This window comes from Balaenoptera borealis (genome assembly GCF_965194805.1).
Source record: "Balaenoptera borealis genome assembly, chromosome: 2".
Lineage (NCBI taxonomy): Eukaryota > Metazoa > Chordata > Mammalia > Artiodactyla > Balaenopteridae > Balaenoptera > Balaenoptera borealis.
The window spans coordinates 180355963-180368410 of record NC_138867.1 but is presented as its reverse complement, the minus strand read 5'-3'; the positions used below and the strand labels follow the sequence as shown (position 1 = coordinate 180368410).

The following is a 12448-nucleotide window of genomic DNA, read 5'->3' as shown; positions in this document are numbered from 1 at the left end:
ACCAGGGATTGAACCCGTGTCTCCTGCACTGCAAGGTGGATTCTTAACCACTGGACCACCAGGGAAGTCCCTAGGCACCTAGGGACTTTAAATCTAGATCTAGAAGTCAGAGATGGAGAAAGTTGGAAGCCAGAGAGATTCAGCACTTGAGAAGGATTCAACCTGTCCTGGTTGGCTTTGAAGATGAAGGGGGTCATGTGGAAAAAAACCTGAGAACATCTTCAAGCTGAGAGAGACACCTGGCCAACCATGAGGCTATTGTGGGCTGGGCATTGATTCCCCTTAGCTCCCTTTCTGCCAGGTCACCTTATGTTAAGAAAATTTTATCTAAAACTTGGGAAAAAAGCAGGTACATGGCTGTAATGTCCTCTCAGTATCATTGCTTCACGTGTGTGTCAGTGGGGTTCCCTAGGAAGTGGAGGTTGAGACTGAGTCAGGATCATTATTGAGAGAGAATGACTCACAAATGTACATGAGAAGGAAGCAGGATTGGGCAGAAAGAACCTCAGACTGCAATCCGGAACTGACCAAGTTTCAGCCAAGCCAATGTAGAACTTGGAAGTGAAGATGCTTACTAAGGAGTCCCACATTGGTTAGAAGACCTAGTGCCCTTGCTGTATCATCATGGCTGGGCTGCCGAGGAAGAATGACATCTGGGGCAGATCCTGAAGGTGTTGACAGCTGGAAGCTCTCGGGGAACTGCATTTCTTGCAGCTGAATGGCAGATTCTTTAGAGAGATCTCAGAGGTATATCTCGACAGGCTTATTAAAAATCTATGTCATCATCTAGAAAAATGCATCTTTAAAATCATGGATTGAGCTTTAATTTACGTAGAGTAAAATTCATGCTTTTTAGGTGTACTTTTTTTTTAAACAGACTTTTTTGACTAAATATTTTTTTAAATTAATTTTTATTGGAGTATAGTTGATTTATTATGTGGTGTTAGTTTCTACTGTACAGCAAGGGGAGTCAGTTATACATATACATATGTATATATACATATACATACATTCACTCTTTTTTAGATTCTTCTCCCATCTAGGTCATTACAGAGTACAGAGTAGACTTCCCTGTGCTGTACAGTAAGTTCTTATTAGTTATCTATTTTATTATATATAGTAGTGTGTATATGTCAATCCCAATCTCCCAGTTTATCCCTCCCCCCATCCCCCTTGGTAACCATAAGTTTGTTTTCTACATCTGTGACTCTATTTCTGTTTTGTAAATAGGTTCATTTGTACCATTTTTTTTAGATTCCACATATAAGCGATATCATATGATATTTGTCTTTCTCTGTCTTACTTCACTCAGTCTGACAATGTCTAGGTCCATCCATGTTGCTGCAAATGGCATTAGTTTATTCCTTTTTATGGCTGAGTAATATTATATCTATATATCTATATATCTATATCTATATCTATCTATCTATATATATATATCACATCTTCTTTATCCATTCATCTGTTGATGGACATTTAAGTTGTTTCCATGACCTGGCTATTGTAAATAGTGCTGCAATGAACATTGGGGTGCATGTGTCTTTTTGAATTATGGTTTTCTCCAGATATATGCCTAGGAGTGGGATTGCTGGATCATATGGTAGCTCTAGTTTTAGTTTTTTTTTTTTTAAACTTTTTTCTTTTCTTTTTTTTTTTTTTTTTAAAAGGAATTCCTTTATTTTTATGGCTGTGTTGGGTCTTCGTTTCTGTGCGAGGGCTGTCTCTAGTTGTGGCAAGCGGGGCCACTCTTCATCGCAGTGCGCGGGCCTCTCACTATCGCAGCCTCTCTTTTGCGGAGCACAGGCTCCAGACGCACAGGCTCAGTAGCTGTGGCGCACGGGCTTAGTTGCTCCGCGGCATGTGGGATCTTCCCAGGCCAGGGCTCGAACCCGTGTCCCCTGAATTGGCAGGCAGATTCTCAACCACTGCGCCACCAGGGAAGCCCTAGTTTTAGTTTTTTAAGGAACCTCCATACCATTCTCCATAGTGGCTGTACCAATTTATATCCCCACCTAAAAAAATAGACTTTATTTTTTGGGAGCAATTTTAGGTTCACAGCAAAACTGAGCAGAAAGCAGAGAGTTTCCATATACTCCTGGCCCTCACACATGCACAGTCACCTCCACTAATGACATTCCCCACAGCTGGACTCCAGTGTTGTACAAATGGTATATAATAACACATACACACCATTACAGTATCATGCAGAATAGTTTCATTTCCCTACAAATCCTCTGTGCTTTGCCTATGCATTCTTTCCTCTCCGGTGGTATTTGTAATATGAAAATACATAGTTGTGTAACTACTACCATGATCAATGTAGGCAGACCCTTGGTCCTAGAGCCTAGTTATACCTTCAATTCTAGTCTTTACTAGCTAAATTCCTGGACCCTTTGGCTTCTGCATATTTTTCAAGGCCTTTTGTTCTGCTTTGCTCAACATGTTGGTTCTTTTCTTAGATTAATGGAAGGGAAGGGATATAGAAACAGAGGAGAAGCAGTCAAGAAACAATAGTGCAGGGTCCTGGTTCTTCCTGAAGGGATACACATAACAGTACCTTTGAGTTCTTCTGCAGGAACTAAGGTCCCCACCCAGTTGGAGGATGGTAACATCAGGCTGAGGGCAAGATTCCTGGAGCACCGCCCTGTTACCTCACCTCCAACCAAGCAGAAGAAAGTCTGCATGTGGTGGAAGATATAGAAGACTCTGACCCTCCTCCCTGAATGATTAACTGCGATTCACTTCCCCTTTATCCCTCACGGTTCAGCAGAATCTTCGGAGTTGCTCTTGGACACGAGTCCACCTTTTCCCTAGGCTGCCGGTCTCCTGAATAAAGCAACGTTTCCTTTCCCACCAACACCTGTCTCTCAAGTATTGACTTTTGAGTGGTGGGAAGCTGAACCTGAGTTAGGTAATATCAAGACCTGGGATATTTCCACTACCCCACAAAATTCTTTCATGTCTCTGTCTTAAGGCCCCACCCCCCTGCCCTTACCCCAGCTACTGTCAGCCACTAATCTGATTTCTGTCCCTTTAGCTTTGTCTTTTTCATAATGTCATATCAATAGTAAAAGCACCTGTGTTTGAATTACCTACTTTCTACTTTATTAGAATCCAGACATTGTAAAATTCCATGTGAACTTATAGATTCTTTCTAGGAAAAAAGACAAAGGTTACAGGGTGGCCTTCTTTTGAACTTCTAGGACATTATTAACTGTTTTTTTGTTTCTTTTGTTTTTTTGCGGGGGGGGGGGAGAGTTACAGTTTGATTAAGACATAGTTCCTATGCTCATCCACTTCAAGTGTACAACTCAGCGTCTTTCAATATATCTACAGAGTCGTGCAACCATCACCACAATCAAATTTTCAACTTATCCATCACCTCTCTGTAGAAAACCCTGTGACCTTTAGCTGTCACCTCCCCATTCTCTCTCCTCCCACCTACTGGTAACCACAAATCTACTTTTTGTCCATATAGATTTGCCTATGCTGGACATTTCATATAAATGGACTTATACAATATGTGGTCTTTTGTGTCTGGCTTCTCTCACTGAGCATCATGTTTTCAAGGTTCATCCACATTGTAGCGTGTGTCAGTACTTCACTCCTTTTTATGCCTGAATAATATCCCCTTGTATGGATGTAGCACATATTGTTTCTCCTTTCATCAATTAATGGACATTTGGGTTATTTCCACTTTTTGGCTGTTATGAATAATACTGCTACAGATATTCATGTATAAGCATTCATCACTTTTGTACCTATTAGAGAATTCATTTTAGGATTTTTTTGACTGACTGTATAAAGTATGTCCTTGAATTTGAACCTGCCTTACCATTTCACCTGTTCCTTCATGAATGAATGAATGGAACAAAATCTTCAATATGTGTTTATTTTATGTTAGTATGACCATCCTGGTTTTCACTTTTTGAAAATCATACTTGAACTCTCCACTGAAGGCCACACGTCGTCTCCTGTAGCCCTTTGCTATGACTAGAGCAAAACTGGGTTCTAGTAATTTCTTCTTCCCCTAGCCCTATGGACTCATACCATTCCTGGTGGGTTCCCTTAAAACTGTCCACACTGTTGAACAGGGTCTCTTTTCTGAACACCATGAATGTGATATTTGTTTTCTGGCTGATCTGACTGATGCTGATACTGCAGGGAACATTATGGGATATGGTTCACACTGTATCCTCAGAAGATACATAGTAGTGCATAGCAGGTTTTCATTAAATATTCGTAGAATGAATAAATCAAAGGACACAATAAAACACACAACTTGAAGGTTCTTGAAGGCTCCTTAACTATTCACTGCTATGAGTTGGCAGTATTGAATTTTATCTGAAGGTTAGAAAACCTTACCCTTTGTGTTATGGAAAACTACTAACTGCAAGGACCACCCTTTCTCACATGACTTAGATAAGACCCACAGATGTCCCCTTTGTTTATCTGTAACAAGGCCAGACATGGACCCTTCAAGTTCCCATTCTTTGCCTCATAAGTGATTAGCTGAACTGCATGTCCCCACTGATCAATTGGAAAAAGCTGCTCTTAAACCAAATTTTGGTTAAGCTCCTTTCCTTCCTGCGGGTCCCTGAACTTTGGCCACAGTCTCACCTGAGCCAGCAGACAGCATCTCCTGAGAACAGGAAGACCTCTGATCGGCCATCTTATTACACCATCTTTTCATCCCTCTTCCCTAATTCTAGAAAGCTCAGTTCCTTCTAGTATTCCTATAAAAGAAAATCTTTTGGAAAAACTCTTGAGATGCTTGAAGACTTTATGGTCAGGATGTTCTTCACTGCAGTAGGTCCCCCTGCCCTATTTCAATATCTTCCCCTTTTCCCTTGAAGAATCCTTCTGAATAACGTCTCTCCTTACTAAGTCTGGATTTGTTTTTTATTTGACAGAGTAATGGTCTGTGTGCTTAGCCAGACATATATGGTGTAGGGGAGGAAAAATTCTCTACCTTCTTTGGGGTATTATTTCTAGCAGTTTTAATTACATATATTAATTAAAAATCTTAACTCTTAGAAACCTTAATTTCTAGTGAAAACTAGGAAGAAAGCAATTATGAACTGTCTGTTATATACCAACCATTCTGTAGATTAACAAATTTATGAATGTACTATTTCATATTTCTAGAAGCATATGCTTCCTCAGAGTACAGTTTTTCAATGTGGCACAAGACGTGTTTCCTAAAAGACCTCCAAAATCTTTAGTTCAAACGGGAAGCCCAAAGCAGGTAAACTTAAATTTAGCAATTAATTTTTAGTACATTACCATATTTGTTTTTTAAAACTTTTATTATCTTTATTTAATTTAATTTTAGTTTTTGGCTGCACCACATGGCTTGTGGGATCTTAGTTCCCCAACCAGGGATTGAACCCAGGCCCTTGGCAGTGGAAGTGAGGAGTCCTAACCACTGGATCGCCAGGGAATTCCCACATTATCTCATTTGGAAATGATCTGGATAGTCAATGAATAACCATCATTTAACTTAACTTAGTAGAACTTTAAAGTTACCAAAAAGATTTTGGAAACTATTTTAAATTAGACCTATTTTATAAAACATCATTCTTGTTGAAAAATTTATTTATAAATTTCATGTCACATTTATTCAGTTTGCTCATTCTTAACAGCTATGTTTACATTACTCAGGAAAATTTCATAAAACATTAGACAAAGTTAGCCATCATTCTATTTTTCTTGCTGACAAATTTAGTAATATATATATATATATATATATATATATATATATTAGGCAAACATCCAATACGATAGTGCTGGGAATCTCCTAGAGCCTTCTAAAAGTCTGTTTGCACATGAGGAGAGAATGTGCAAGTTTTCTGTCTGTTTTCAGCATGTATTTGAGCCTGACAGTCCACATGGCATTTCAATCTAAAGAAAGCACGGGCATGTCTGAACTTGCCTACTTTCGGGGGCCCAACCTCTCTGGGTCTATTTGCATAACGACAATGAACAGTCCTTACAATACAGAGTTCATTGTAAGGGAGGAAAGAGCGATGCGACTGTAATATCGTCCTGTGATAAGGGGAGAGAAGAGGAGAGTCTGCCCCAGATATGCCAGCATGGATTTTTGCTTTCCCTGGGTCTTGTGTGACCCCCATGGGAACGGACGGAATATGAGGAAGAATTCATAGATCAGTTTTTCAAAGACCAAACAACCCTGCTAACCTCTCTTAGAATGCCACGTTGCGGGAAATCCCAACTTCCAGTAGTTTTAAGTCTCACAGATTTTTACTCCTCCAGGGCTGTGCCTCTGGACATTTATGGGTTCACCAAGAAAGTGACCCTGTTCATAGGTGCATCCCATACAAGTTCACAGAGATGTAGAGCGTGGAGACTCTCTGGGGTCTTGCATCATACTGAGGGATGTGGTTACCCCAACTGGGGAAATTTGAGCTATTTTTCTTCAAATGATTTCATTTGGTTGCTAGGGCTGGAGAGGTTTACAGGAAATGCAGTTTATATACCTATGCCAGCATGGTCTTTGAGTCATGTATATGGTGAATTTTAAAGACATATATGTTTTCTTCCTCAGCTTAACAAACTTTCAGGCTTTTGTCATCATCAAAAGAACATGCAGAGAATGTTAAAATCATGAAACACAGAGTCAGATAATTTGGGTTCAAATCCTGACACTGTCAGTTACTAGCTGGTGACTGTGGACAAGTCTTGAAACCTCTCTGAATCTGTTTCCTTGTCTGTAAGATGGGAAAATAAAGGCATCAGAATAACTAAGTTGTTGTAAGCAATGGGGTATGTGCCATGGAGCCAGACTGCCTGAGTTTGAATCCCAGCTCTGCCTCTTCCTAGCTGTGTGATTTCTGGCAAGTTACTTAACTTCTCTGTGCCACAGTTTGTTATCTGCAAAATGGCAGTGACAATACAAGTACATACATCACTGGATTGTTGTAAGTGTTAAAGACGGTAATGTATGTAAAATGTTAGACACTAGCATAATGCTGTATAAGTTTTGCTGTTATTATCATAAGGCATGTAACATTTTTCCACAGCGGTACTTCAGTAAATGTTTGAGCCAGGCTAAGGTGTGGGCTGAAAGGGCAAGGGCTGAGAGAGAAAAGGGAACTGGGACAGGAGGGTAATGACATCATTTCAGGAGGAAGTGGGCCAGAGGAGTCATTCACAGGACAACTTTCAGAAGTTATGGAGTTTCATGAGAATTTCAGGCTGGGGACCATTTCCCTCAAGGTCCTAAGTTCTAAATCTCTCTGAAGAGAGTTATTCAGCCCATTGCTTCTTTTTTTTTTCTTAAAAAAAAAGAAGGTTTATTCTTTTTATCTTTATGGGGAATTAATAGCTGACAACAACATCTAATCAGTACTATCTCTAATGGTTAATTTTTAAAATATATTTATTTAATTGGCTGCACCAGGTCTTAGTTGTGGTATGCAGGATCTTCGTTACCCTGTGTGGGATCTTTAGTTGCAGCATGTGGGCTCTAGTTCCCTGACCAGGGATTGAACCTGGGCCTCCTGCAGTGGGAGTGCGGAGTCTTTGCCACTGGACCAGCAAGGAAGTCTCTATCAAGGGCACATTTTAGTTAAGAAGTTCTCCTTAGCTTTGTAATTTTAACTGGATTTTGGTTGAACCTTAAGAAACGTTAACCATACATGTGTCATAACTGTTCTGCTACAAAATTTGTCACATTTCCCACGTTCCTCTTGCCTTGATGAAAATTACTGAAGGTCTTCCTTTATCATCAAAGCTCAAAGGGATGTATGCCATGGCATATGGTAAGTACATCTGAAAACTGTTTATCATCACTTACTAAGACACAGTATTCCAGTTCAAGTTGATAGACAAAACATAAACTAGATTTAAAGTGCTGTATTAAAAAACAAAAACACCCTTTTCGTGTTGGGGTAATTAACACGTAGAGACCTAAGCATGTAGCCTTATTCAGAGAATGACAGCTGCTCAAATTTATGCTTAAGGCATTTTTATCCATACCTAACCAGAGGTTTCAGAGACGATAACACCAGTCAGCTATTCCGAATTCTTTCATGTTAAATAGGAACATCTTCTCAGTAGTACCCTTAAAGTCACATCTCATTTATCTTCCTTCTTAAGAACTGCATAGGCTTATTTTAAATAGTTTAAACACCTGTAATAAATGACAGTCGGCTAAAAGTAGAGGTACTCTGGTTAATGCTCAAAATGATGTGGCCAGAGGAAAAGCCAGCATTATTAAATATGAATGCAAGCCTTACCAACACAAATTGAACCTTTTTTTTTCAATAAAAAAGCTAGTCCAAAAAAGGCCTCATTCTATAAAGATTTCTTGTTTCCAAATCACAGTGAAAGGAACTTGAGTAATTTACCAATTGTGTTTTCTACCATGTGTCTCAAAGATACCTCACTAAAAACTGGTACCTGATACAACAGAATGACATATGCAGAATGTAATATTGTAGTGACAGGACTGAGGTTGATTGTTACAGACATATTTCCACTCTGATTATTAAATGGTTACATCCTAATTATTTATATAGTTGTCGTTGGTTTTTTGTTTTTTGTTTTTTTTTCCTGGCCGCGCCGCTCGGCATGCGGAATCTTAGTTCCCTGACCAGGGATAGAACCCGTACCCCCTGCGGTGGGAGCACGGAGTCTTAACCACTTGACCTCCAGGGAAGTCCCCCTAATTATTTATATAGAACATTGGTCCAATAACAAAAACAGAGAACAGCAGCTACAACTTTATCTCATTCAATGTTCAGAGATAAAAGGGTTAACCGTTCTTTTCATTATTTTCTGCAGATAACTCCTCTTTTTTTTCTTATTTAAATCTGATGGCAACTGAATTCTGACATTCTTCCAAGCTACTGTATGAAGAGGATGCTGAAGGCCATCACGATACAGCATACTGCAACATAAGGCTTCTTCTGTTCACCAATTCTGGCACACTTCCAAAATATACCCAACAACCCAGTTTTACTTCTGTCCAGGAGACTGGGTGCCAAGGATCAGATATAAGCACAGGTACATATAAGCAGCAAGATTACAGTCAACAGACTCTGAAAATTGAAGATGGCAGACATAGTGAGGCCGGCGAAGTCTCACCCACATCCTTCCACTGCTTCTTTTTTTTTTTTAAAAATTATTCACTTATGTATTTATGGCTGTGTTGGGTCTTTGTTTCTGTGCGAGGGCTTTCTCTAGCTGCGGCAAGCAGGGGCCACTCTTCATCGCGGTGCGCGGGCCTCTCACTGTCACGGCCTCTCTTGTTGCAGAGCACAGGCTCCAGACGCGCAGGCTCAGTAGTTGTGGCTCACGGGCTTAGTTGCTCCGCGGCATGTGGGATCCTCCCAGACCAGGGCTCGAACCCGTGTGCCCTGCATTGGCAGGCAGATTCTCAACCACTGCGCCACCAGGGAAGCCCCGGTAAGCCCCTTTCCATTGCTTCTTAGTGCTCTATTTCTCTTGCATGGGCTTTTTCGACTTAAAGGAAGACACACCACATAAGAGTTGTGAGTTAAAGTTTTTTTCGGGGTCTTACTGAGGACTATAGCCCAGGAGACAGCTACTCAGTTAGCTCTGAGGAAAATGCTCTGAGGAGGCAGTGGGGAACGCCAGTTTATACGTGATTTTTGGCTAGGGAATACATTCGGTCAAGCATACATCTTGGTAAAAGATTACTGCTAGTCACAAAGAACAAATATCTCAAGTTAATGCATTTAGTGCTTTTCTGTGTATGGGAAGATGCAAGAATCTGGAATCATTTAACTTCTTCCTGAGATATATATCTAAATATCTAAGGCCTGCTTGTCCAAAGCATGGAGTGCCTCATACAGTTCTCCATCCTGAGTTCCTCTCAGGGTGTACACTTGCTCAGCAACTGCCGTGGGTTACGACTTCATCCTTGTAGAAATGGGTGGCGAGCAAACTCTTTGTTCTTTATTTACATACTTCTCTGCTTTAATCTCTTTTCCTTCTTTCTTTCCTTCCTTCCTTCCCTCTTTTTTAAATTAATAATTTATTTATTTATTTATGTTTCCATTACACTTGAATTAAGAGCAATTTATTAACTCCATAGACATTTCTCATAATCCAGAAGTTCTCTTTGTAATTTCTAGATGATTTTATTTTCACTGAAAGCATATATTTGGAATACCTCATTACAGGATGGGGTTGATGGATAAAGAACAATTTTTTAGACCATGCTCTAACATTAACTTTATTACAGCCAACTATACTTTGTGTGTAAATCACTGGAATTTGTGGTGATTCCTCTCCCCCTGTCCAGGTCCAGAGTCATTGACTACTAAAGCTGGAGGTCATCCGGTCCAGTCCTTTTATTTAGTAAAAACTGAGACCAGAGATAAAGGGATTTTCATTGGAGTAAAAATTGCTTCAGGGACTTCCCTGGTGGTGCAGTGGTTAAGAATCCGCCTGCCAGTGCAGGGGACACAGGTTCGAGCCCTGGTCCAGGAAGATCCCACATGCCGCGGAGCAACTAAGCCCGCAAGCCACAACTATTGAAGCCCGTGTGCCTAGAGCCTGTGCTCTGCAGCAAGAGAAGCCACCGCAATGAGAAGCCCGCACACTGCAACGAAGACCCAATGCAGCCAAAAATAAGTAAATTTATAAAAAAAAAATTGCTTCGATATTTCCCAACAGGGAACATTATAAAATGAAACCGTAATAGGAGAGGCTAGCAAACAGCAAAAGAGTCCAATTTTTGTTGTATCTTCCTCCCTAATTTCTCTGCCTCCTTTCAACTCCCTTGCTGTGGTGAAATTCTCAAAAGATGAGGAAAAAGAGGAAAGAAAGGGCAAAATAAAAACTGGGTTTTTGATTCCTGAAAAATTGAAACTTGTATATGGTAGATAATTTTCAGAACCCACACTTCTGAAAGTGTGCCTTCCTGTGCCTTCACACTTCTGAAAGTGTGCCAACCCCATCCTGTAATGAGGTATTCCAAATATATGCTTTCATGCCTATAGCATATGGCAGCACCCTTTATGCTTGTTTTTATTTATTTATCTTTATTTTTTCATGCTCTGTGAATTTTATTCTTTTTTATTTTTTGAAAATTTTATTGGAGTATAGTTGATTTACAATGTTCTGTCCCCTCTTTTACTTTTGTGACAGCTTTATTGAGGTATAACTCATATACCATACCAAAAAAATCCATCCATTTAAAGTGTATAATTCACTGTCTTTTGGTACATTCACAGAATTGTGCATCTATTACCATAATGAATTTTAGAACACATTCATCATCCCCCACTCCCAAAACCCTGTACCCATCAGCAGTTAGTCCCCGGTACCCCCTCCCTCAGCCCTAGACAACCACTGTGCTGGTTACTTTTATGTGTTAACTTGATGGCCCACAGAGTGCCTGGATATTTGGCCAAACATTATTGTAGGTATGTCTGCGAGGGTGTTTCTGGATGATGTTGACATCTGAATCAGTGAACTGAGTAAAGCAGATTGCCCTCCCTAATGTGGGTGGGCCTCATCTAATCAGTTGAAGGCCTGAAGAGAGAAAAATAAAAGCTAATTAAGAGGAAACTCCTCCTGCCTGACTGCCTTTGAGTTGGGATATTGGTTTTTTTCTTGCATATATTTTATTTTTTAAAATTTATTTATTCTATTTTTAGCTGCATTGGGTCTTCATTGCTGCACGTGGGCCTTCTCTAGTTGCTGCAGGTGGGGGCTACTCTTTGTTGTGGTGCGTGGGCTTCTCACTGTGGTGGCTTCTCTTGCTGTGGAGCACGGGCTCTAGGCATGCAGGCTTCAGTAGTTGTGGCACATGGGCTCAGTAGTTGTGGCTCACAGGCTCTAGAGCGCAGGCTCAGTAGTTGTGGCACACGGGCTTAGTTGCTCCACGGCATGTGGGATCTTCCTGGACCAGGGCTTTAACCCATGTTCCCTGCATTGGCAGGCGGATTCTTAACCACTGTGCCACCAGGGAAGCCCTCTTGCATTTGTTTTTATTTTTATTTCCTTCCTTTATACTCAGACTGAAACATTGGTTATTTCTGTCTTCATACTCAAACTGAAATATCAACTCCCTCCATTGGCTGGAGCCTGGGGACCTTTGGACTGAACTACACTATCATCTCTCCTGGGTCTCCAGCTGGCCAACTGCAGGTTTGGGGACTTGTTCAGCTCCATAATCGTGTAAGCCAGTTCCTTATAATAAATCTCTCTCTCTATATTTTTGTGCATCCTATTGATTCTGTTTGGAGAACTCTGACTAATACACCACTAATCCACTTTCTGTCTCTATGGATTTGTCTGTTGGGGACATTTCACAAGAATGGAATCATGTATCTGATTTTATATCTGACTTCTTTCTCTTAGCATTGTATTTTCAAGATTCATTAATGTGGTAACATGTGTCAGTACTTCATCCCTTTAACTGCCAGATGATCTTCCATCATATTGATGT

The 12448-nt window shown here is 40.4% G+C and overlaps 1 pseudogene across 1 annotated transcript; it reads right to left on the bottom strand.

Annotated features, from left to right (window-relative positions):
• Positions 1-3749: 3749 nt before the first annotated feature.
• On the bottom strand, positions 3750-9139 carry LOC309623594 (protein kish-A pseudogene; annotated as a pseudogene). The gene has a single exon. The product of its transcript is annotated as a protein kish-A pseudogene (transcript).
• Between the last annotated feature and the right edge of the window lie 3309 nt (positions 9140-12448).